Raw genomic sequence first — 26,546 nt, 5'->3', positions numbered from 1 at the left:
GTTTATACATTTTTAATGAATAACAGAATTATCCACAACAAGAAACCACAGTTAATTAAAAGAGTATAATCCACATTCTTTTTAAATGACAACATTAATTTTCAATTTTGCTAAAGCGATAGAATAATATAGGGTATTGATGGCTACGGTTATCATCTTATTTTATGTGAAATATAAAAAATAGCCTACCATTTATAAACATTATGCATTAAAAATCTACCTGTTCATTGTCCCTGTATTTAGAACAAGCTACTTATTATAAATGTACAGTTTTTCAGTATTTGTAAATTAAAGAGGTATTAATATTGAAAGTCTGGTCGTGGTCTTAATTTTTCTTCTAAATATAATACAATAGAATATAATATAATTCACAAACTTTATAGCGGACCTTCAACTTTACTATACAATAATTTAATCACAATAAGGGTACCGAATAGAAAATCGTATATTACTTTATGAGGCGGAGAAGCATGACTTTTCTTGACGCGCCCGAATAGAGAGCAAGTCGCTTCTTTGACGAATAAAGTATACTATTTTTTCTTCAAACGTAGCAATTTTCAACCATAAATAGTACAATTCATACGCTATTTTTACTCGAAATTAACTGTGACAACTATTAAAGTCCTCATGATTCGCCAACATCGGGAATGATTGCTGAAAGTTTTGCTCGACCATCAGTATCATCAACAATTACCAATGCGTATCAAGAGTCGGGAACATTTTTGCACGGTTTCAATTTTGAAAATGCCTCATTAACTAATTGTACTTTTATTATTACTATAAATAAAAATGATGTTTAATTGTTGTTAATGACATTTGTATTGTTGCTTTGTGACATGTTTCATATTGTTGCCATGACAACATTTTTCCCTCCGCCGTAAAGAAATGGGAAAAAAAACTGCTGCCGGCGGAGACATCAAACTTTGACAGGATCAAGTTAGATAAGTAATGTCATCATTATTTGACGTTTGAAGAAAAAAAACTTTACTACATACAGTATTACTCAGTTAGGTAAGTATTAAAGTAAGCAAATACTGCAAAACTAGTGATTACTACAAAACAAACTTTTGTTAGGTTTTGTTGCTTATTTTCCTTGACAATAATTTTCCAAAGAATTCTTGATAATTCATTACAATAATAAATGCCACATTATACAGAATTTAAAATAATTTTCGAAAATAATAATAGTTTACCTTTTTGAACGTGAAAATACGCACAATGCATTTTATTGTCAAACAAAATCGAATTTATGACTGTCACTTGGACTTGGAGATCGAAGGTGGATTATGCGAATGATAGTATTTTTTATCTAGGGCATCGTAATAATTACAATCAACATTTCTACAAAATATGTCAGTGTGATATCATTAATAATGTGGCATAGTTAATTTCCAAAACAAATAGATTAAAACACAGATCGATACAGCAGTATGTACTAGAATTATTATTGAGGATTTCAAATTTCAAGAATTACTTATACTCAGTATGAAAATGTATTACGAAAAGTACGTTCTAAATGCGTTTAGCAGTTTTCAGGATTTATACCAGTAAGTTGATTAACATCTGCGAATAAATTGGTTTTGTATAATTTACACTGTGTTCTACATTATCTTTTATTGAATATATAAACTTAAATAGTAAATCCAAAGGACCACTTTAACTCCTTAAACTCTTTAACACAGAGACAAATTTTTAAAAATTATTTCTGATAGCCAGACCGCATTAAAGGCATTGGACTCAAATCAGATTGACTCCAAGTTAATTTGGAACTATTGAATCGGATCGGAAAAAGTAACAAAGTAAGTTTACTCTGGGCGCCTGGACAGACTGGTATTGAAGGAAATTAAAAAGCAGACCTTTATGCCATGCTTCTTCTTCTTCCTCTTTATAAGGAATTCTGCTTGTTCATTGGCTGACTGATACTTCTATGGAAGGTTGTCACTCCATCTTTCGCGCAGTAGGCCGATACTTCTTCTACCGATTGGTGATCTCTTGCTGTTTTGACCACACGTGTATCCCCCATTCTGGTTATGTGGTTGATCCATTCTTTTTTTCTATTTAGTGTCCATCCGTTTATACACTGTACGTTACATTGTCTTCTAATGTCTTCACTCCCCTTTCGATCTCTCAACGTATTTCCTGTAAATCTCCTTAGTTCTCTTATCTCTGCTGTTTCCAGTAGTCTTTTTATTGTGGCTGTATCGGATCTTGTTTCTGGTGCATATGTCATTATTGGTCTTATACAGGCTTTATAAATTCTTGACTTTATCTTAGTGTTAATATATCGGTTTCGCCATATAGTGTTATTAAGGCATCCTGCCAGTGTATTTGCTATTTGTACTTGATTTCTCACTTCTTTGTCCAGATCTCCGTAACTTGACAATATAATTCCAAGATATTTTATGTTATAAATGCATATAGTGTTATTAAGGCATCCTGCAAGTGTACCTATTTGCTTCTTGTACTTTATTTCTCACTTCTTTGTCCAGGTCTACGTAACTTGACAATGTACTGTTCTTTACTGATTACAATTGTTTAAGTTTTCTGGGATGAAATTGTCATACTGAATTCTTTTGCTCTTATCTTAAATCTGTACATTAATCTTTGCAAATATTTTCATCATGAGCTATCAATATTACGTCGTCTGCCTAGTTGAGTATTTTTGCTTATGGTTACCCATTATCTAATCCCCATCTTCTTAAGGTCATCGACTATCTGGTTTTCTCATCTGGTTTTGAGTCTCTCTCGTAGTCTTGCTGATGCAGGTCTCCATTTGGCAATTTCCTTGATAACAGCTTATATTTCTATATGTCACATCCATCTAAGCCGCTGTGCCTTGATAAATCTGACGATGTCTCCTCCTTTCAAAAGTTCTGTTACTTCGTGTTTCATCCTTTTTTTTTTAAATTCATTGTTACCTAAGTTTAGTGGGCCTGCTATTTCTGAATTGTCAGAAAGTACGAATTGCATATTCGGTCAGATTGATGAGACTGCAGAACAGGTTATATAATCTCAGAGCTGAATAGAATAGGGCTCAATATATTTGAACATCATCAACTCGAGATCTACGACTTCTTAAAAGTGTCATCTAATGCAATGGTAAAATTTGTTAAGTAAGCTTGCTTAATAGCATTCGCTAATCTAGCGATGAGCCACAATAGAGCTTTTATGTCGAGGGGAAGGATGAATAAGCACTTATTAAAATTGAACCTAACTTAACCCCTCCCGTTTCCAACACCACGATATTTGCGACGTTGCGATCTAATCATTAATATCAAAGAGATATACTTCTGACTCACCTATATCTTTATATTTTGGTCGTTCCGGATCTATCCCAATTTATTTGATTTATTATACGTAGGTTCGCCTGTGTTTATTAATCCCAAAGTAACATTAAATTTATTCAGTTTTAGAGATTAACGAATCATTTTCACTTCTTTGTTTTCTAGTTTGACTGGATACAGCGCTGTAAACATATTTTCATAGTGTATTCTCAATAAATTTATCGTGGCTCAATTGACGCAAGAATCCAAAGCTTACAAAAAAAAAAAACGATACTTTTTGTAGGAGTTCTGTTTTCCTCAATTTCTGTTCTAAAAATTGTCGTATTTTCCTATCCTAAATACCATATCTCATTGGTGTAAAAATATCTAATTTCAGAATGCACAAATTTTTATAAATGCATGTTTTCCTTTTTTACCTTTTCTATAAAATCGCTAAAAATTAGTTACAACCTTGTTAAATGGGTGTGTCGATTATAATTATTTTTTTAACTCTCCTGTATTAATTATTGTAACAAATAGTAAAGGGTACCTGCTTTTAAATTAATCATCACTGAATGGACGCAGTAATTCAAAGCCAAAGACAGTAATTATTAGTCCAGAGAAATAAGATTTTTCTCGTGACACATCCCCCTCCAGGCCGAAACCAAATTTTTTGAGTAGCATGGACATCTATATTAATAACCTATATGTTTCCTGCAGCCAATTTTCGCTTTTTTCGTCCATTAACAAAAAGTTAAGCATTTTAAACAAATTTGAGAGTAAGAACCTCATAATTCGTCTAAAAAATTTCAATATGACGTTCGCTGAATATGTATGTCCTTATTGGTTGCTTAGAAAATTGCAAAATAAATCATAAATTTTGAGCTTTTATAAATATTCATAACTTATGTAAAAATTAACTTAGAGCCTTCTTATTACACGAATTGCTGAGACTTCTGGTGCTTAAATTATATTTTAAATTTCAAAGCAATTAGTGAAACAGTTTAAAAGTTATTTAATTTGTTTATCCCAAATTCATTTTTTTGCAACACTACAAGTCAGAAAATTATGAGGTTACAGTAAGACTTCTGACAGTTTATGGAAGAAGAACACTTATACTATTGACTTAATTAAAAAAAAATTACAAAAAGTAATTTTAAACAGTGTAAAATTATTTTGCAAAAACACGTCGATTCTTTGCTTACTTATAAACAATTAGAATAACTTTTTAACCGTTACCCGTAGACAAATAATTTTTTCATATTTGGAAAGACTGAATTTTTATACACATCCATAAAGAAAATAATTGTTCTAGGACACTTAGGGACGAAGTTACCCCCCCCCCCTTTTTAATTCACATGTTTTTGCAAAATAATTTTGCAGTATTTAGGATTATTGTTTGTCATTTTTTTAAATTAAATTAATAGTATAAATCTTCTTCTTTCATAAACTACCCAAAGTATTACTGTAACTTCATCATTTTCTGACTTATAGCGTTGCAAATAAATTAATTTAGTAAGAAAAAATTAAATAACTTTTAAACTATTTGACCAATTGCTTTGAAATTTAAAATATAATTTAAACACCAGAAGTCTCAGTAATTCGTGTAATAATAACGTTCTAAGTTAGTTTTTACATAAGTTATGAATATTTGTAAAAACCCAAAATTTTTGATTTATTTTGCAATTTTATAAGCAACCAATAAGGATAGACATATTTAGCGAACACCATATTGAATTTTTTTATATGGTTTATGAGTTTCTCACTCTCAAATTTGTTTAAAATACTTAACTTTTTGGTTATAGACGAAAAAAGCGAAAATTTTCCGTTTTTTGATCTTCATTTGTTTATAACTATGTATATCATCAAATCGTCTGCAGGAAACATATAGGTTATTAATAAAGATGTCCATACTACCCAAAAAATTTAGTTTCGGCCTAGAGGGGGTTGAGTCACGAACAGGATATTTTTTTCCGTATTTCTCTGAACTATATAGGTACTTTTTGTGGGTCTAGGACGTTTCATCGCCGCCGTTTCGATGCCGCCAGTTCGATGCCGATGCCGGCCGATTCATCGCTAGTCAATTAATCGCTATCTGATATATTTCCGAATTTTCGACAGTTACAATTATTAGTTATTTTTTGTATTAATTAGGAATTCTAATAAATGCGAGATATGACGGCGATGAAATGGACTGGCGATGAACCGGCGGCATCGAAACGGCCGGCGATGAACCGGCGGCATCGAAACGTCCCATTCCGACTTTTTGTAGGAATCCTATTTTCCCGTTTTCCGCAATTTCTTGTCCCAAAATTGTCAAATTTTTCTCTGGGTTAATATTTTCGCTATGAATTCTTATAGATATTTCTGTCGGAATCTTTTTGTGCTTAAATAAGTGTGGAGTCTATTTCCTTTAATCTTACTTCACTTTTATATTCATATACTACATTCACAAAGCATGTCATCTATATATATTACAAACTGCTCATTATAAGAAAGGAGTATGCCAGAAGTGTTTAAACCAAATTAGTTTTTAATCAATGGCGAGAAATATTTTTTCATTTTAGATTAAATCCACATAAGACATAAATATGTATTAGGCTAAGAACATACCAATCCAAAGATTTGTAAAAACGTAAAAAAACAACAACGATGAAATTCATCATTCATCTTCATTCTTCAATAAATAATCTCTTCATTTTTAAAATCAATTAATAATTAGTGATTTTAATATACTGGGTCTCCACCACAAGCTTCAATAAATGCTAATTGCTTTTAACATTTTTCATCCTCTGCGAAACTTTTAAGCTCATTTTGGCTTAATTGCGACAAAAGTTAAGATTGGAGGTTCATTCTGATGAAGCGCGTTAAGGTTTAGTTCGTGTACATCTCGTAAGTTAATCCGACCTATGCTTTATGAGAAATAGCTTATATACGAGTGATTCATGTTTCATCTTTGAATAAGTTTTTAATTTACTGTGTGTGAATCACCCGTGTTGAGCTGCCCCCCCCCCACTTACAAAAATCAAAAAACAAATAGCCCTGATTTATGAGCTATTTATGAGCTCTCATATTCCGCAAACTAAAAATTTTGAGCTCGTTCCACTGAGCAGGAATTTGATACTTTATTGGGGGGGGGGGTTGAGTCAGCCCCCACTACTTAAAAATAGGAATATTGAATCGGTTTTTGCGGCAGAATTACGAGATATTTATGAGCTCTTGAAATTATATAGTTTCGATTTTTGAGCTCATCCCCTTCACCCCCAAACAACCCTTTAATTGATTTAACTTACGAGAAAAATGCTAAAAAAACTTAAAATATATCGTATTGCGGATATAATTCCTATAGCGTATATACTCTAACAATAAACTATTAAATCACGTGTATTTCGATTATTGAGCTACAACCCATTCGCAAGAAAACCACCCTATCTTCCCGGCTTAAGAGAAAGTTGTACTTCAAATGCATTAAATTAATTATTTGGCGACTACATATCATTTAATAATTTATAAGGTTCCAAATTACGCGCATTTCAATCAGCAAAGTGCCATTTATTTTGTATAGTGCAGTCACTGAAAGTAAAAATTAACGATTACCTTCAATTTTGGTGAACCTTCATCGATTTTTACGAAAATTGGTCAGTGGTTAGAGGATACCTCAAGAAACAAAGGTGACATGGTACCACCTTGCGCCTTTACCCTGAGGGTGGATACCGCCCCTTCTCGGGGGTGAAAATTATTTTATAAAAAATAACTGCACAAATCTATAAAAGAACAAATTATAAGCAAAATTTATTATATAAAGTTATTAAAATAAGTCAATACTTATTAAGTTATTAAAGATCAAAAATTTTAATTATTCGTGAAAAAAATGCATGCTTTGGAGCGGTTTTTCGTAAATCACTGAAAAACTGTAAGTTTTTACAAAAAAGTTAATAGTAATTTTATTCGTATAGCTTATATTCTAAGAATAAACTCTTAAATCACGCGCCTTTCGATTATTGAGCTACAACCCCTTCGCAAGAAAACCATCCCATATTCCCGGCTTAAGAGAGAGTTGTACTTAAAATAATTTAAATTATTTATTTGGCGACTATATATCGTTTATTAATTTATGAGCTCGCTAAATATACGCATCTCAATTATTGAATTGCCATTTTCTTTCTATAGTGCAGTCACTGAAGGTAAAAATCAACTATGACCTTCGATTTCGGTAAATCTCCATTCATTTTCACGAAAATTGGTGAGCAGATTTTGATGCTATTAACTTTTTCTAGAGCTCATTTTTGATAGGTATTTCTAAGTACTTTGACAAGTATTTAGTACCTAAGCGTTATAAAATGCATCTCTTTCCCGTTATTTAAGCTTGAATCCTTAGATTTGAAGAGTCATAGAAAAAAATATACATTTAATTACCAATAACTAACTTTAAATTAACATTAAAGAGTTTTTCAAGTAAGCAATTTATTATACTTTTTTTTTTATTTAAGAAAGACAAAGTCGCATCCACCCGAAGGTTATTAGCGACATTTCTGTAACATTTGTAACAATATTAAATCAAAAATTGGTAAACATTAATTACAATTTGTAAACAATTAAACCTTTGGAGCAATAATTGGATTCCACGCACTAACACTTTATTTTTGAAATGAACTTTCAGATCGCTAGCGACACTCCGACACTCTCTTTCTGATACATCATTAGCTATAGCGTTACGCGCACTAGTATTCTGCTTGTTTGTATTTCCTTCTATGCCTATGTGAGATGGTATCCACAGGAAGATTCTTCTGAAACTTTCTTGAGCTTCCATTAAATCGACCTTGATTCTTTTCTCAATGGGGTGTTTGTGGTATATATTTTTCATAGCTTTGACTATGCTAAAAGAGAGTCGGAAAGGACTAGACAACAAGGGAGGTTTTTAATATTTACACGTTTGATGGCTTTAAACAAACCAAAGAGCTCTGCAGTGTAGATGCTGGAATTTAGAGAAAGATGTTGAAGCATAGCTAGGCGATGGATAAATCCATCAATATTCTTTTGAAGTAGAAACTTAAATCTTAATGTTGACTTAATTGAGATGTGTCACTTTCCCAGTCCGATGCCTCCTCATTACCAAGGTGTTTAAAAATTTTTTTCTTTAAGGACGTGATTTTGCGTTTTATAGATCTTTCTTTTAAATGGGGGTAAACCTCAGTGAGCATATCGGTTAAGGCTTCTAGGTCTGTGGTATATTCCTTAATCGTGGCTATATGATCTGTTGATCCCGTGATAATCGTTAGGAGCATGTCAAGTTGATCAAAGTTTAGAGGGAAAGGTCGAGGGTGATTTTCTATGAAGTTTTTGGCAGGGTCAAGTAAGAGAGAAAATGAGCGTTCAGAAGTGCTTGCTGAACTAATTTTAGCTTTTTTAGATTTTGCTTGGACTTTAGGCGGTGGAAAAATGTTACGTTCTTTTGAAGATGGGTCTGCTTCAGGTGAAATAATTTCATCAAAGTTACGTTTTGGTTGATTGATTATGTGACTGTCCTTATTTGATGCATCTACTTTGTTCGGTATCTTCGGGACATTAGAAATAGACATTTGTTCACACTGAGAAGGGTTTGTATCATTGGGTGCTTGCGAAGATATATTTGTTGCGCTGGATACCGATGCTTCATTGTTTTGGTTAGTGTTTAGTTGAGCTAGTGGTTCCGAGCAATGGGATGCAATGTGACCTGGCTTCTTGCATCTAAAGCAAACTAAACTGTCTTGAGAAATGAATATTCTATATATCGTGTTGTCAAAAACAAGAGTAAATGTATCTGGTAGTGTTAGACTGTGAGGACTGATATAGATTTGTCTTCGAAAACTAAGGATGTGATTGTACTCAGGCATAGAAGCACTAATTTTGAGGAATGTCATGGGGGAGACAGGAAACATGCCGATTTTTTGTAACTCATTGATTAGCAAGTCGTGCGGTATTGAAGGACATACGCCGGAGAGCACAAGTCGTTCCGCTGGTGTAACTAACCTTCTCGCTCTGACAATTTCAACTTGTATTTCTATTTTACCATGATTATTCATAAAATCATCCACCATTTGTTTACTGGATAAATACATTCGTATGCGATTATTAGATAATCTAGAAGAGAAGATTATATTTTTCGGTTGAATTATATTTCCAAGTGGGAGAAGGTAGTCTTGAAGTTTGGTGTTTTCTAAGGCACTAAAGATAATTCCTTGGGACTTTAAAGGAAATTGCACTCTCGACGCTGCCAAAGAGTATGACTGTGGTGCGTTTATTTGACTTTGATGGTCTTGTATTGTAGAACTGTTGTGTGATTCCATGTTTGAATTCATTTCGATAAACGTTAAGTGAAAAGTAAGTCCGACCCTGTACACCTGCAAAAACAGGTATATGGGTCTTTATTAAAAGTGGTTATTTTGCTGGTAAAACTGGATTTGTTTATTGACAACAATAACAAATAATTGCAATTTGCTGACTTCAATGCTAATTTAACTGGATATTAGGTAACGAGCTTGTACACTTACAGTTTGTTTCCATATATCACTGAGATTCACAATTTATAACTTATATTAAACTTTGTTAATATTAAAAATATTCGGAGCCCACATTGAATACAACATTATAGTTATCGATGCAGGACCGGTCCCCTATTATACTTTTTATTAGCTTCAATTTTAGTGCTAAACACTTTTTTGTAAAAACTTACAGTTTTGGAATTATTTATGAAAAAAAAAATCGCTTTAAAGCATGCATTTTCGTTCACAAAAATTAAAATATTTGATCTTTAATAACTCAAAAAGTATTGATTTATTTTAATCACATTATATAACAAATTTTGCTTACAATTCGTCCCTCTCTCGATTTGTGGGGTTATTTTTAATAAAGTAATTTTCACCCCCGAGAAGGGGTGACATATACCCCAGGTTAAAACCTCAAATTGTTATTGTTAATTCGTGAAAATGAATGGAGATTTACCGAAATCGAAGGTCATAGTTGATCTTTACCTTCAGTGACTGCACTATAGAACGAAAATGGCAATTCAATAATTGAGATGCGTATATTTAGCGAGCTCATAAATTATTAAACGATATATAGTCGCCAAATAATTAATTTAAATTATTTTAAGTACAACTTTCTCTTAGGCCGGGAATACGGGATAGTTTTCTTGCGAAGGGGTTGTAGCTCTATAATCAAAAGGCGCGTGATTTAAGAGTTTATTCTTAGAATATAAGCTATACGAATTAAACTACTATTAACTTTTTTGTAAAAACTTACAGTTTTTCAGTGATTTACGAAAAATCGCTTCATAATATGCATTTTTTTCACAAATAATTAAAATCTTTAATCATTAATAACTTAAAAAGTATTGACTTATTTTATTAACTTTATATAATAAATTTTACTTTTAATTTGTTCTTTTATTGATTTGTGCGGTTATTTTTTATAAAATAATTTTCACCCCCGAGAAGGGGCGGTATGCACCCTCAGGGTAAAAGCGCAAGGTAGTATTATGTCACCTTTGTTTCTTGACGTATCCTCTAACCACTGACCAATTTTCGTGAAAATCGATAAAGGTTCACCGAAATCGAAGGTAATCGTTGATTTTCACTTGAGTGACTGCACTATATAAAATAAATTGCAATTTACTGATCTAAATGCGCGTAATTTGGAAGCTTATAAATTATTCAATGATATTTTGTCTCCAAATAATTAGTTTAATGCATTTTAAGTACAACTTTCTCTTAAGCCGGGAAGATAGAGAGGTTTTCTTGCGAAGGGGTTGTAGCTCAATAATCGAAATGCACGTGATTTAATAGTTTATTCTTAGAGTATATAAGCTATAGGAATTATATCCGCAATACGATATATTTCAAGTTTTATCAGCATTTTTCTCTTAAGTTAAATCAATTAAAGGGTTGTTTGGGGGTGAAGGGGATGAGCTCAAAAATCGTAACTATATAATTTCAAGAGCTCATAAATAGCTCGTAATTCTGCTGCAAAAACCTATTCAATATTCTTATTTTTAAGTAGTGGGGGGGGCTGACTCAGCAAGTATCAAATTCCTGCTTAGTGGAACGAACTCAAAATTTTTAGTTTGCGGAATATGAGAGCTCATAAATAGCTCATAAATCAGGGCTATTTGTTTTTTGATTTTTGCAAGTGGGGGGGGGGCAGCTCAACACGGGTGTGTGAATCTCCCTCTTCTCCTCTATGTACGTTCGGTAATTAAGTTACCGTAGCCTTCCACTTCTCCTGAAGAAGCTACCTTCAACGGTATATAAACCTTATAATGGACGTTTCGTCCAAAAAAAAACACAAACTTTGATTTTATGATATTCACATAAATTATTCTATTGAAAAAACTCATAAATAAGTACCTACTAATAACTTTTTAATTAAGTGAATTATTGTACTTTTGTGAATTTTTGGGTTTTTGTGTTTTGCCAATGCCGATTTATATTCACCAAAAAATGTATTAATCAACTTACTTGTACATATGTGTTAAGATTTAAGAAAATAGGTATACATAATAACATATTGATATGTAAAAAGTTGTATATTAAAATATATAAAATAGTATAATATGTTTGATTATACTTACTTATTCTACTATGCTACCAAGACTACTAAGACAAACTTCAACTTTTCTATATATTTTTACATAAACTATTTGCTTGACATTATGCTAGAGTACCTATTTTCGCTGTTACAATTTTGCGAAAAGCCAAGCTGGTTGGTTGAAAAACTTACTTCTGAAATAAGCGATCAATGGCATTATCCCCATAATCGTCCTCGGAGGGTTGGTAGTTTTCATCTGAAAAAAATGTATATTATTAGTAATTTTATTATTGTTCGTTTATTATGCAATCAGTCAAAAAGAAACGATAAACACATTCTTGTTGACTTTAAAATACTGGAGCGAAGAGAAATATTTCAATAAATATTTATTCTACATGAATATTACAATTTCGATTACAATCAGTGTTTCTTAACTTAAAAATGGCAAATCTAATGGTAATTTTGGCTTAAGTCGTCTAACTTGTTAACTATTGTCCAATAAATTTAATACTAACATATTAGGTGGGTTCTCTAGTCGTTGTAAATATTTATATTACTGCGTCATGTGTGACACTATCACTTCACTCACAGTTGGCACTTGAAGGTCTTGTAGAATGTCTTTGTTGCTTACTAATCCATGATCGCTAGGTTGGATTTTGAAGCAGTGCCCCACAACTATATTCCGTATGTCCAAACTTGCTTGAGTATGGCATTGTACGCTAGTAGTTTATTTCTCAACGATAACTGGGCCTTTCTTCCGAGTAACCAATAATATTTTCTATATGTGGTATCAAGATGTTTTCTTTTTTTTTTTCATATAATATGAGTTTTCCAAGTCAGTCTCTTGTTCATAATATGTAAGCCTAAGTACTTAACAGTATCTACCGTTGGAAATGGAGCATTATTAGTAATATTTGAGGAGAATCGCTATGGCATTTAGTGAGTACTATGTGGCTTGATTTAGATTCATTTATTTTTATCTTCCACTTTTAGTCCATTTTTGGATGAAGTAAAGAAACACAGACATACTCACAATCATTTAATTTACTTCGACGACCGGTTTCGATTTTTACAATATACAGATCATCTTCAGGTCGGCGTTACAAGTAGTTAAATGCTACAGTTAAAGAAAGCGAGCATTTAACTACTTGTAACGCCGACCTGAAGATGATCTGTATATTGTATGATTGTGAGTATGTCTGTGCTTCTTTACTTCATTTAAAATGAACTCACATATGCAACCCATTCAACATTTCCATTTTTCGATTTTATTTAAGTTGTTTTTAACTTTGGAGTTTTTCTGCTGCAACAACGGGATCTGAATGTACCGCCATTATTGCGGTATCGTCTGCGAATATGGCTGTATGTACTTTATTTTATTTATTATACCTTATTTTATTATACTTTATTTACCTCCAATATGTCACTAGGCATATTGGAGGTAAATAGGAAAGAAAGGATCGGCCAAAGAACGCTACCTTGAGGAACGTCTGCCTTTATGAGATGTAGACCGGTTATTTCGTCTTCATATTTTACCTGGAAATGTCTTTTTTTTTTAGGTATGAGTATAGTACGTCATACATATTCTGGCGTAGGTCCTTTTTTAGTTTATATAGTAGTCCCTGATGCCACACCTTTTCAAAAGCTTGACTCACGTCGATGAATTCAGTTGAGCAATATTGCTTACTTTCAAAAGAGTCTACAATTAATTTAACCAGTCGATGGATATACAGTGATGAGCACGTTAATAACCGGCAAAATAGCTTAAAAGATGGAAAACATAATACATTGCGAAACAAAAAGAGATGAAACTAGTGGAGGTGAAAATTATCGTTATAAACGTATTAATTAACATTACATTACATAGTTTCCCACCTTTAGACGTCTGTGACAGGAGTATTTTATAAAATTCTACTGTCACAGTAAGAGTTGTCATACTCCTCTGATACGTCTAAAGGTGGAAAGCTGAGTAATGTAATGTTATTTTAGACGTTTATAACGATAATTTCCACCTCCGCTAGTTTCATCTCTTTTTGTTTCGCAATGTATATGTTTTCCATCTTTTGAGCTATTTTGCCGGTTATTAGAGCGTTCATCACTGTATTTAATTGTTGAATGTTTGGCTCTAAATCCAAATTGGTGTATCGATAGAAGTTCTTTTTCTGTAATAATTTTCATTAGTCTCTTAGCTAGTAATTTTTCCATAATTTTCGACATGCCAGACAGTGGACTTATTGGTCGGTAAGAAGTTGTTTCGTGTTGAGGTTTAGCAGGTTTAGGCATTATCATTATTTGCGCTACCTTCCATTGCGCTGGAAAGTATTTTACTCTTATGATGGCGTTAGTAAGGTAGGTTTACATAAGTATCCCTTTTCGCGGTAGTTCTTTCATAATTTTTCCAGTGATTAGATCCTGTCCTTTTCTTTTATTCGATATTGTGAAATTTCATATCCATAAAATGTGGATTATACTTCTTATTAAAATTCTTTTAAGCAGGCAAAAGGCCTCAAAATGACTTTTTCGTAATTATGTTCAGCTCTGTGTTATAGATATTTGGTGACTCTCTTTATAATACGAATTAAAGGGAAAGTCACAGTGGTTGGCTATATACCATAGTTATAAATACTTATAGAGAAGTAAAAACTTTGTTTTTAAAAATGGTATGTATAATGTTTATTAAAACTATCAAAAGTCATCCAAATGGATTAAAAATGCATCAGAACGTTTTCGATCTAATCATATCATCATCAGTAATATTATGTGTAATAATTGAAACCAGCCCACCAATTGAAATTAGTTGAGTTATTTTAATGTAATTCTTTAACTAATGGATCAAATGAAATTTTACAAATTAAACATGAAAGAAGAATAATAAAGCTATTTTATGGGTTAAGACTTTAATATTACATGATTTATATTTTGTTTTTATTTTTATTAAATTTTATTCAGAAATCAGTCTTAATTTCAACTATTTGTATAGTTTCAATTATTACACGGAATGACATTGGTTATGATCTGATTAGATCGAAGATGTTCTGAAGCATTTTTTCCATTTCGATGATTTTTTTACTTCTCTGTGAGTCTCCTTATAATGTTTATGTTTGGGTTTAAGTAATAATTTAGATATTTGTTGGTGTTAGTTATATTAGCTTTTTGTAGATTTTTGTTACATTTTCTGTATCTTCCTTTGTGATCAACACCTCCAGAAATGGTAGTAAGTTATTGTTTTCTTTTTTCATGGTAAATTGGATTGATTCTTTTTGACGTACAATTTGATGCCTATCGAAAAATGTCCTAATTCTTCTACTCCATGAGACCATATGGGGAACACATCTACATATATCTCGACTGTACTGTGGTAACCATGGCAGAAGAAAATAGTTTCAGATTAAGAACTCATACTTCATTTTAACCAATTGAAGCCAATACTCTTCATAGATAATAATATGTTTATGAATTTAGATAATACACTGGGGTGCAAAATTAACCGGACACCTTAAAAACGGGTCATTTTTGATGTCTCGAATTTCCTAAATCTGTTGTCCGATTTAAGTGATTTTTTAATATATTATAGCCTTATTCTTTAGCAATATCGCTATAATAGCATTGTTGCTAAACAGTTAAATTTTCATTGTATACCGGGTGTATAAATCAATCTACGTTTTTTCTCAAAGTTCGCATCACCCTGTGAAATATTCTAGCATTTATAAAATACTGAAATTAAAATCCAACTATAGCCTCATGATTTTTCAACATTTTGTTTTTGATTAATTCGCTTATGTTGGATAATAAAAAGTTAGGTACTTTAACCACTAGCCATGTATTTCATCAATATTTAAATAATAATTGGCAAACTTTAAGGGGTACTTCGGCATGAAAAAATAATGACAGTTTGTTTTATCAACGATATGTCTGCAAATGCTTCGTTTTCGAAATAGGGGGTGTGTAAAGTATTCTTACAAACTGACGACTTATTTATTGCTTTAAAACCGGTTGAGGTATGCAAATGAAATTTGGTGGCTTTTAAGAAGTAGCTATTGCACATTTTTTAACATACAATTAAGAATTTAATATTCACCATTGGCGCGCATACGGGTAATATGAAGGCTTATATTACCCGTATGCGCGCCAATGGTGAATATTAAATTCTTACTTTTGTCTTAACTTATGACTTACGTATGTCAAAAATGTACAATAACTAAGTCTTAATACCCACCAAATTTCATTTGCATATCTCAACTGGTTTCTAAGCAATAAATAAATCGTCAGTTTGTAAGAAAAAATTCAACACCCTCTATCTCAGAAATGAAGCATTTGCGGACATAGGTTTATAAAGCAAACTGTCATTATTTTTCATGTAGAATTACCCCTTAAAGTTTGTCGCACTTATTTAGAAACACCCTGTATTGATAAAGAACATGCCTAGTTGTTAAATTTACTAACTTTTTTATGGTCCTACTTAAGCAAATGAATCAAAAAGCAGAATATTGAGAAAACATAAGGCTATAGTTGGGTTAGTTGGGTTATAATTTGAGTATTTTATAAATGCTATAATATTCCACAGGGTGATGCGAAATTTGAGAAAAACACAGTTTCATTAGTACACCCGGTATGCAATGAAAATTTACCTGTTTAGCCACAATATTATTACAGCAATATTGATAAAGAATAAGGCTATAACATATTAAAAAATCACTTAAATCGAACAACAAGTTTAAGAAATTCGAGACATCAAAAATGACCCATTTTAAAAGTGTCTGGTTAATTTTGCACCCCAGTGTAGATGCGACGCGACGGCGACCTTAGTTTTTGTGGACATTTTGGACATAATATAAATATTATGGTATCGTTTTGAATATACGTAAACTTTTTCTTATTCATATAATACTGAAAATAAAATATTTTTATTATTCTACTTCTTTACTAACCGACACTGTTATCGTAAAAAACTGTTTCAATTTAGGCAAAATATATTTGATTTGTACCGAGAATATTAATAATAGCAGGGGAGGAAAGTATGCTAAATATGCAGTCACTCGAGCGCTTTGGGGACCTATTGGGTTGTGAAGAGTAGGTTCTGAAACCAAAAAAAGTTAAGTAAAGTTTTCCATTTTAGTGGGGACTTTCCATTTTTAATTTAATTTTCCATTTCCAACAATCGTCTTTTCCGATTATAGCGCTATTTATCCATAATTCGAAAAAATGTTTCAAATAAAAGTTACTTATTTTTACGTAAGGAATCTGAATCTGCAATAAAAAATGGGGGGACCTATTTAAAATTTTAAAGTAACCCCCACCCCAACCTCAGTGGGGGGGGGGGGTTGTGTTTGGTGACATTCGATAGATTTTTTAAACGTATTGAATAAGTGTATTTTTCAGTTTTTCGATCTGATGTTTATTTCGCGAAATATCGCGGGATTCGTATTTAAATTTTAAATTAAACCCCACTCCTCTCCGTGGAGAGTCGTGTTCGGTATCATTCGTTAGATTTTTGACAAATATTGAGCAAGTATTTTTTAGTTTTTCGATCTATCGTTCATTTTGCGAAATATTCGTTTTTTTCTTTTGAAATTTTGTGACTCGGCCATTTCCTTACGCCCCGCCCAAATCGTCAAATTTTTGAAATATATACTATTTTGCATGTAATTAACTTACCTTATCTTAATCTGACGATTTCGAGTTTTTCTAAGGATAGATTTTTTTTCGCTCCCCCCCCTTAACGAAGTACCCTGTGTTTAGAGCCAATATGTGGTCGAGGTACATATACAGGGTACCAGGTTTCTCCCCATCTGACTCGCTCGAGTTACTGCAAAAATCCCCGCTTTAAAGAAAAAAAAACTTAGCGAAATGGGTTTAGGGGAGTGCAATTAGAATGAAAATATGCTATGTTTCGGAAAAATTCAAACAAGCTTATATTTTTCTAAAACTTTTTTTGTCAGTTTATATACATTTTAAAGTAAAAAGTTCTACTCGCAGATTTGGCCGCTAATTGTTTATTAATTGTTTAAACAATAACAATTATTTTGTATAAATAATTTTAAAAATATCGTTAAATTTATCATTTTACTTTGATCAAATATGTTTCTATTTTGTTTTTGATGATGCTGAATCCGAATCTGGCATTGCAATTTGAAAATTCTTATACAGAAGCTCTTATACAGTGTGTTTGCGTAGCTAGGAATCACATGGAAATCTTTTTGAAGTTATACTTCTTTACCGGCGATAGAGGGTGAATTTTTATATGGTAAAACCTAGCGACCGGGCGCATGCGCATTATAACTTTGTTCTGATTGGATGTTCAAATGACATGTCAAAAATTATTCAATATGGCGGCTGTGGCACAGCTGTAGTTAGATTATTTATGGTTGTTGCATTTTAAAATTTTTGTGAAAAGAAACAACAAACAAAAGTTAGTTAATAGTTATACTGCCTTTTTAAATAGTTTTCATATACCTATATTTTTGGACATTTGGACTATTTTGGACAAGGAAAACTCATTCTAATTTGGCAAGTAGTTTTTATTATAATCATATTGTAATTATACATTTGGATTAGGTTGAAATACATACATTTATTTTATCAAGAATGCGGATTTTAGAGAGAAATCCCAAATTAGGTTCGATTTTTATGTTTAAATTATGATTTTTTGGCGTAGATTTATTTATCTAGTAGGTATGTAATGCTTTGATTTACATACTTAATTTGATTACCAACAACAGTTCTACCAATCTTCATCTAATATATTGTTTTCTTACTGTTTTGTTATATTTTTATATTTTCTTCCACAAAATTTAAACTACGTAATTTAATTTTCAAAACAACTGTCAAACAGTAAAACGTTCAGTTACCGTATTTTTCCACATGATAAATAATGTGGGATTGGACGAGTTAGTCTAAGCTTCGATTACGAATCAAAGCGCCACGAAATTCACGGGTTAAATTCCCGATGCAAGTTTTATTTTTTTATTTTTTTGTGCATGTTATGATTGTAAGTATATTTGTTATATAATTTTTTTTTCAGAAAATGCGTATTTAAAATTTTTGCCAACAATTATTATCGTTCAGAAATCATTTTTTCTTTGTGGCATTTTTCAATGTGTTTGTGTGCGTTTTATTCTTTTATTTTTTTAAATTTTTGGTATTGTCTTAAAAATCACATAATATGTAGTAGAAGTATAACTTCTTACGTGCGTACAAAGTGCACACACATTCTTTTTTAATATCAATTTTACGAAAAAAAGTTGTTCATCATAAAATGCTCTAAATAGCCAAAAATCTAAAACTGAACCATCAGATATTTAATTTTATCAATTTTATACGAGTTATGTCAAAAATATGAGTTTCGTTAAAGAATACAGTAGTTATATACCAGAATATCAAAAAATGCTATTATGAAAAGTTGTTTGAAATTAAAAACTATGTCTAAATATACAATTACATCATTCTAATAAAAAAAAATTCATTTTTTTCTCAAATTACGGATTCTCATCATTATTTTATTACAATTATGGTAACTATTTTATTATCACTTTTACGAAAAAAAGTTATTCTTCATAAAATGTTCTGCCTGGTCTAAAATCTAAGATGCAATCATCAGATATTAAACTTTTTTAATTTTGTACAAGGTGTGTAAAAATATGAATTTTTCTTAAGAGTTAAGTGCCTTTATTATTCACAATATTTTAATTAGAAGGATGTAATTGAACACTAAAACAAATTTTTTAATTCCAAACAACTTTTCTTAATAACAATTTTCGATATTGTGAATTGTAAAGGTACTTTACTCTTGAGTGAAATTCATATTTTTTGACATACCTCGTATAACATTAATTAAATTTGATATTTGATGATTGCATCTTAGATTATATACGATGCAGAGTATTTTATAAAGAATAACTTTTTTCGTAAAACTGATAATAAAAAAGTTATCAATAGGTTACAAGTTACGCAGACATACTGTATAAGAGCTAAAAAATTTTTTTTATTATTGTTGAAGCTTATTATTAAATGTATTTTAGGTAAGTTTAACAGAAAAAAGTTTTAATAACATTGTATAAACATTTTTTTAGCTGGTAATTTTCGGTTTTTGTATTACATTTTTGTTATCTTTCTTAATTTTCTTAAAAAGAAATAGTTTATTTCATTTCTAAAGTAAAATAATTTAGTGCGTTTTAAAGACTACATCCCAAGCTTTAAAAAAGCACTTATAAAACTGTAACAGATCTGTTCAAACTTGAGTAATACCGTCTTAAAATGGTGGTAATTCTATAAAACTACTAAGATTTCAAAAATTACATTTTTGAGACATCATATCATTTGAACTAAATTTTTGAGATTTTTTTGAATGAAACGTAATTTAGTAAGATTCTTGAAAGGTAAGTTGTGCAAACTTCAGAGTTTTATAAGAAAAATTGTATTAGTTACACATTTTTAAATCATTTTTAAACAAAATTCATGTAAGGCTCACTTTCCGCCCACACCGTACTGATGCCCATACATTTTATTTCTTTCTATTATAACCATAAGATAGCTTATTCTTCTTTCATGTTTAATTTGTAAAATTTTATTTGATCAATTAGTTAAAGAATTACATTAAAATAACTCAACTATGCACTTCGCCGTACGTTAGTTTACAGTGCGCCAATGTTTGTGAGAAGGGTGACTTTAGCGTTATAAATAAAAAATTATAGAAGATACAGATTTAATTTTAGAAAATTCTATATATAAGGTTTTTTTGTAGAATTTTCTGAATTTTTCAGTGGTCAAGTCAGTTTTTTCTAAAATTTATATTTTCCGAGTTATTTAAAAAAACATCTAATTTCGTAGTTCATTTGTATAATAAAAAATGATTTTATACTTGTCGAGTAGAACTTTTTGATATGTTGTTTATTAAACATTTCCTAATGAAATTACAAAAAGTTCTATCTTGTTCGATTTTTTCCGAAGTGAAAATCTATATGCACTCCCCTATTTGTGAAATTTTCATTTTGGGTAAATTTACAGGTTAAAATATTACATTGATAAAAACGTGAATGTAAATAAAACTTCAAGGAAGCATTTGAGATTGAATTTATTCAGAACTTTTGAATAGCGTCAATTCAATTGTTCGCGTTTCTTTAAAGTCCTAATTAAGTTTAACCACACAAAAGCAGATCGGATTGAATACTGTTTAGTTTCCATTTCGTCAAACTTGTTTTGTTTGTAATAAAAGTCTGTATTTTTTATACAGAAGGGTATTTGGAAGTTAAATTTGGTAACTTGAATGAGGAAAATATTTTAATTTTAAATCGCCATTGATTTGTACAACGTGGCTTACATAAGAAATAAGTATCTTTTCCAGTATTACAATTTAATAAAAAGTAAATTTTTTCCTATACAGGGTGTCCAGAAACTCTACCGACAAACGAAGACAGGAGATTCCTCAGATAATTTTATGACAATTTAACCCAATTCACCTAGTCCGAAAATGCTTCCTAAGGGAGCTAGAGCTCTTTGAAGATGGCGCCATGTAATTAGTTTTTCTTAAATACCTCCAGAACGCTTCTATTTAGAAAAACAGAAATTGGTATACATATTTACTTTCCTGAAATGAATCGATTCCATCTGTTGCGAATTTCTAGTACCGGTCATAGGCGTACGTTTTGGGTAGAGCAACGGTAATTTTATCGCATAACTTTTTTGTCTTCAACTTTGAAGCATTTTTGATACTGGATTATTAAATTGTGAGGTATTCTAGTGCTAAAAAGTACTCTTACTTTAAGTCGATAGGATACACCGTTTTCTATAAAAATCGATTTGAAAGTTTTTAGTTTTGGGAATTTGAAAAAAAAAGTTAAAAAAAATTAAAAAAAACGATGTATTTTACTAACTTAAAGCAAGAGTAACTTTTAGTACCCGAATATCTCATAATTGAATAATCTAGTGTCAAAAATACTTAAAAATTAAAGACAATAAAGGTATGCTATAAAATAACAGTTGACCTACCCAAAACGGACACCTATGACCGGTACTAGAAATTCGCCAATAATGAAATCGATTAATCTCTGGAATATAAATAAATGTACCAGTTTTCATCTTGCTTAATAGTTTTTTTTGTATCTTTATTTTTAATTCAAGGAACGAAAAATTTTCAAATCGATTTTTCTAGCAAACGGTCTATCCTATCGACTTAAAGTAGGAGTACCTTTTAGTACTAGAATAACTCACAATTAAATAATTCAGAGTCAAAAATGCTTAAAAATTAAAGACAAAAAAGTTAGGCGATAAAATAACTGTTACCCTACCCAAAACGGACGCCTATGAGTGGTACTAGAAATTCGCAATGGATGGAATCGATTCATTTCTGGAAAGTAAATATGTATACCAATTTTCGTTTTTCTAAATAAAAGCGTTCTGGAGGTATTTAAGAAAAACTAATTACATGACGCCATTTTCAAAGAGCTCTAGCTCTCTTAGGAAGCATTTTCGGAGTAGGTGAATTGGGTTAAATTATTTTAAAATTATCTGAGGAATGTCTTCGTTTGTCGGTAGAGTTTCTGGACACCCTGCATAAGGAGAAAATTAAGAAACCATAAAGATCCATGATGTAATGTAACAACTTTATACGCAACCGGTGAGCTGAGACATCTGCTTAGACCAGGGCATTTAGCACAAAATAAATCAATTTTTAAATACAGCACCTAGAAACTTACAACTTTTTGCACCAAATGGATCCAAAAGTGGATAAACATGTTAAATTGAGCGAATTAATGGCCAGATTTTGTTACGCGGGAGTTATGGGGGTCGCTGAAAACGAATACGCCATCACTACCGACCACCGCCTGGCTTCCAGGTTTACTGCTAAGGTACGTCATTTGAAGTTTCCAGGGTTTCTGGTACTGATGCAAACAGATTTCTCGAGGGATTTTGAACAAGAATAGCGGTTAACTGTGCACCTGGGGCACAACAGCCATCTCAACTTCAGAAGATAACATCCCATAGAAGCTGAGCTTGGACACCAGGTGGTCTGGAGATCAGCTCTGAAGGCATATTCGTATTCAACGACCTCAAAACACCATAGTTGTCTATTTGCATGTATTTAAGGCAGAAAAACTTCTAAACTCCTGAAAACGACGTACCTTAGCAATGACAATGGGCTCCAGGTGATCTGGAGGTCAATTCTGATGGCGGTATTCGTATTCAATAACATCAAAAATCCCTCGTGTAATCTGGTTGAATCAATTCAGTTCTGAAATCACTCAAAACTGCAGAAGATTACGTGACCCTAGACACCAGGTGCTCCGGGTGTCGGTTCTGATGGCGTGTTCGTTTTCAGCGACTCCAGAAACCTCCAAGGAATCTTTTTGTAACAATTTAGTGCCGATAACCCTCGAACCTCCAGACAACGTCCCTAGGCAGTGACCCTGGGCACCAGTTGGTCCGAAGGTCGGTTTTGATGGCGTTGCCTTGTTCAGCGTCCACATAAACCCCCGAGTAAAAAAATATTGCCCTCAGTGTGCTTATTCTGATATATTTATGCACTTTTGGATGCATATTTTGCACTTTGAAGTAGAATTATGCATTTACACCGATTCTTTTATAGTAGATTTTTTTTTTGGCATCCTCCTGAACACAATAAATAAAGTTCCCAGTCTCTGGGTGTCGTATTTACAAATCGACTTATTACGCTGTTTTTAGTGCTGAATGCCCTGGTGTAACTCTCTGAAATGGATAAATTAAATATTATTATTTTGGGGGTGGGTAAAATATAGCCAAACAGTGAGATTTCATAGAAAAGTGATACGCCGTTTATGTTTCTGGATACCAAGGCTATATGCATCGAAACAGAGTATCAATAATTATGAAACAGGATATTAGTATGTCATTAACTTCATCTTAGTGTCAAGTAGAGTAATTTTAATACCACTCATCGCCAAACCTGTAACAATATCTGTATTTATTTCCAAAATCTTCACCATTTAGTTATACTCCAAGACCTAAGAGATAAGCAACAATTTACATGGCGTTCTAAAGGCCTTTTGCATATTCTTTGGTGATCATCAGATAAACATCTCGTAAAACAAGATTAGTCTTTAAACAGAACGTTTCTCCAATATTCTATATCCCAATCTGCATGGGCAAATCAGTATTCTAAGAGCTGCCTTCGATGAGCAACATCCAATAAAAGGTCTGTAGTAGGTACATCATCATGGCATCTACACTCCTAGCGGACTGATTGCCGCCCTCTTTGAGCTCTTCCGATTAATTTCTCGCGGTGACTCAGTCCGCATTAACATTTTGGTTTTCCAATTGGTTGTGTCACTTGGCATCTTATACAATTTTTCTCCATTCCTTCATGTTTTTGCTTGTGGTTACCCATTCTGTAACACCAATCTTCTTAAGGTCCTCGACTATCCGGTTCTCCCATCTGGTTTTTTGGTCTTCTTCGTGGACTGTCTGATGCAGGTGTCCATTTGGTAATTTTATTGATAATAGTCTCTGGATTTCTACTTTCTATATGTCCCATCCATCTGAGTCTCTGTGCCTTGATAAATCTGACGATGTCTTCTCCTTTCAAAAGTTCTCTTACTTCGTGGTTCATGAGTTTTCTAAATTTATTATTACCTAAGTTTAGTGGGCCCACTATCCTCCGAATTATTTTCCTCTCTCGGATCCCCAATCTTTCTTCCTCTTTCAGTGGTAGTAGGTACATAATGTAGTAGGTACTTCCTCAACGTAGTAGATACATAAGCTGATAAATTTTGTTCGCTTAATCTTCGACGTACGGTGACACGTAAAACTATGGTACCATGAACTACCAGTCCCCTAGTAAAAGTTGTAGAAGTAACTGTCCACTCTGGAAGCATTTGAGGTCTAAGAAACCTATTTTCCACGGTGTTTGTTAAGCTTGGTCTTCTATGTAGAGATTTTCTTGAGTAAGAATCAAGTTTCTAAATCTTTGTAAAGCTTAGGATATTGTAGTACTTACGATATATCTTCGATATATTGTATCTAATGAGATGTCCATCATTATGAAGAACAAATTATTCATTGTTATTAAAAATACTTTCATTTCCCGAAAAATCAGTCAACGTACACCAAGAAAGAATATAATCAATATTTAACAAGCAATATTCTAACACTTACCTTAACTAAAGCCTCGGCTACCAAATTAAGAGTCACGCAGAGAAGAATGGAGCGGTCAATGTTAGGAATAACTCTGCGAGACAAAATCAGAAACGAGGAAATCAGAAGAAGAACAAAGGTGTCTGACGTCATCGAGAGGATAGCCAGGTTGAAGTGGAGATGGGCAGGACACATAGCCAGAATGACAGATGGGCGATGGACGAAGAGGTTATTGGAATGGAGGCCAAGAGAAGACAAGAGAAGCGTCTGTCCACCGCCTACAAGATGGACTGACGACTTAAGAAAGGTAATTAAAAACTGGATAAGAGCGGCGCAGGATAGATGGGATTGGAAACGAGGGGAGGAGGCCTATGTTCAGCAGTGGATTTTGAGGCTGGATGATGATTATTTTAAATAAATATTCGATCTATCAAGGGGCCCTTAACAAAAACTTTCTTTTCAGCCACAAAAATGGCAAACTAACTGTTTACAATAACAAACGAAGGGATAAAAGAAACTAAACTAATAGGAGAAAACTATGGAATTTCACGGTTATCCAGTTACCTTTGAGAGTCAGATTATTTCACAGTAGATAATACCCTCTGACTTAAAATATTTCTACTTTCATGGCTGTTAATCAACTGCACAATAGTCTACGCGCCGACTAAAGGAAACTAAAAACTCCTTTCGTCCTTTTGCCGTCGGTGAATGAAAAGCGAGAGGAGTTGCATAATAAAACTCTCATGTTTCCCTCTCTTTTCTGTTGAAACTAATTACGGTTTCCAATATAATAATATACAGAGTTTGTCAAAACTGTCACGTAAGGCTCTTAGTTGAGAGAACACGTCAGCGCGTCATCAATATTACTTCGGCAGATAGTAGCACACCCTTTTTGGAAAGTTCTGCTAAACTTTGGCAACAGTGTGTCGACATTAATTGACGCTAATTAATATGAAGGCTCGATAGTGTGACAATATACTCATACTCATAGTCGAACTAAACGGAAGTCATGGAAAACAATTTTATTACAAGTAAATGATTACTTATAAAATAAACCAAAATAGATGAAAATCTTATTAACAGCGGTAATTTTAGTTTTTTTATTTAACGTTGAATTTTAAACTATTGATTATATTTCTAGAATAAAAAATCCTCCTGTAACTTTATATAGGTACTCGTATTATAATTTAAAATAGTTTTACGTAAGATCCATCTACCTACAAAACTCACAATTAATAATACTCTATTTTTTCAAATATACGGAAAAATATTACACAAAAATATAATAAAATAATTATAAATAAACACTACTTCCTTATGGATCAACACTAAAGAATTCCAATAACTTTGAAAATAATACACTACTGCACCGAACATATCGATACCTCAGTTCAATAGCGTAACAAGTCAAAAAAATTCAAATTTTAGTTATTGCAATCATGGCATTCGTAATACATACATATCTCTACCAATTTCAATACTGAAATAAGTCGAAATTCGTCTTTTAGTTCGTAGAGGGCGTAATCAATTTATGTAACAACTCCAAATTTATAAATGCTTTAGTTCAATAGTGTAACAACTTGACTTATTACAGTATTGAACAAGAAGGATTTT

This window comes from Diabrotica virgifera, chromosome 5 (assembly GCF_917563875.1).
Source record: "Diabrotica virgifera virgifera chromosome 5, PGI_DIABVI_V3a".
Taxonomy (NCBI): Eukaryota; Metazoa; Arthropoda; class Insecta; order Coleoptera; family Chrysomelidae; genus Diabrotica; species Diabrotica virgifera.
The sequence above is the reverse complement of the archived record's forward strand: the minus strand, read 5'-3'. Positions refer to the sequence as shown.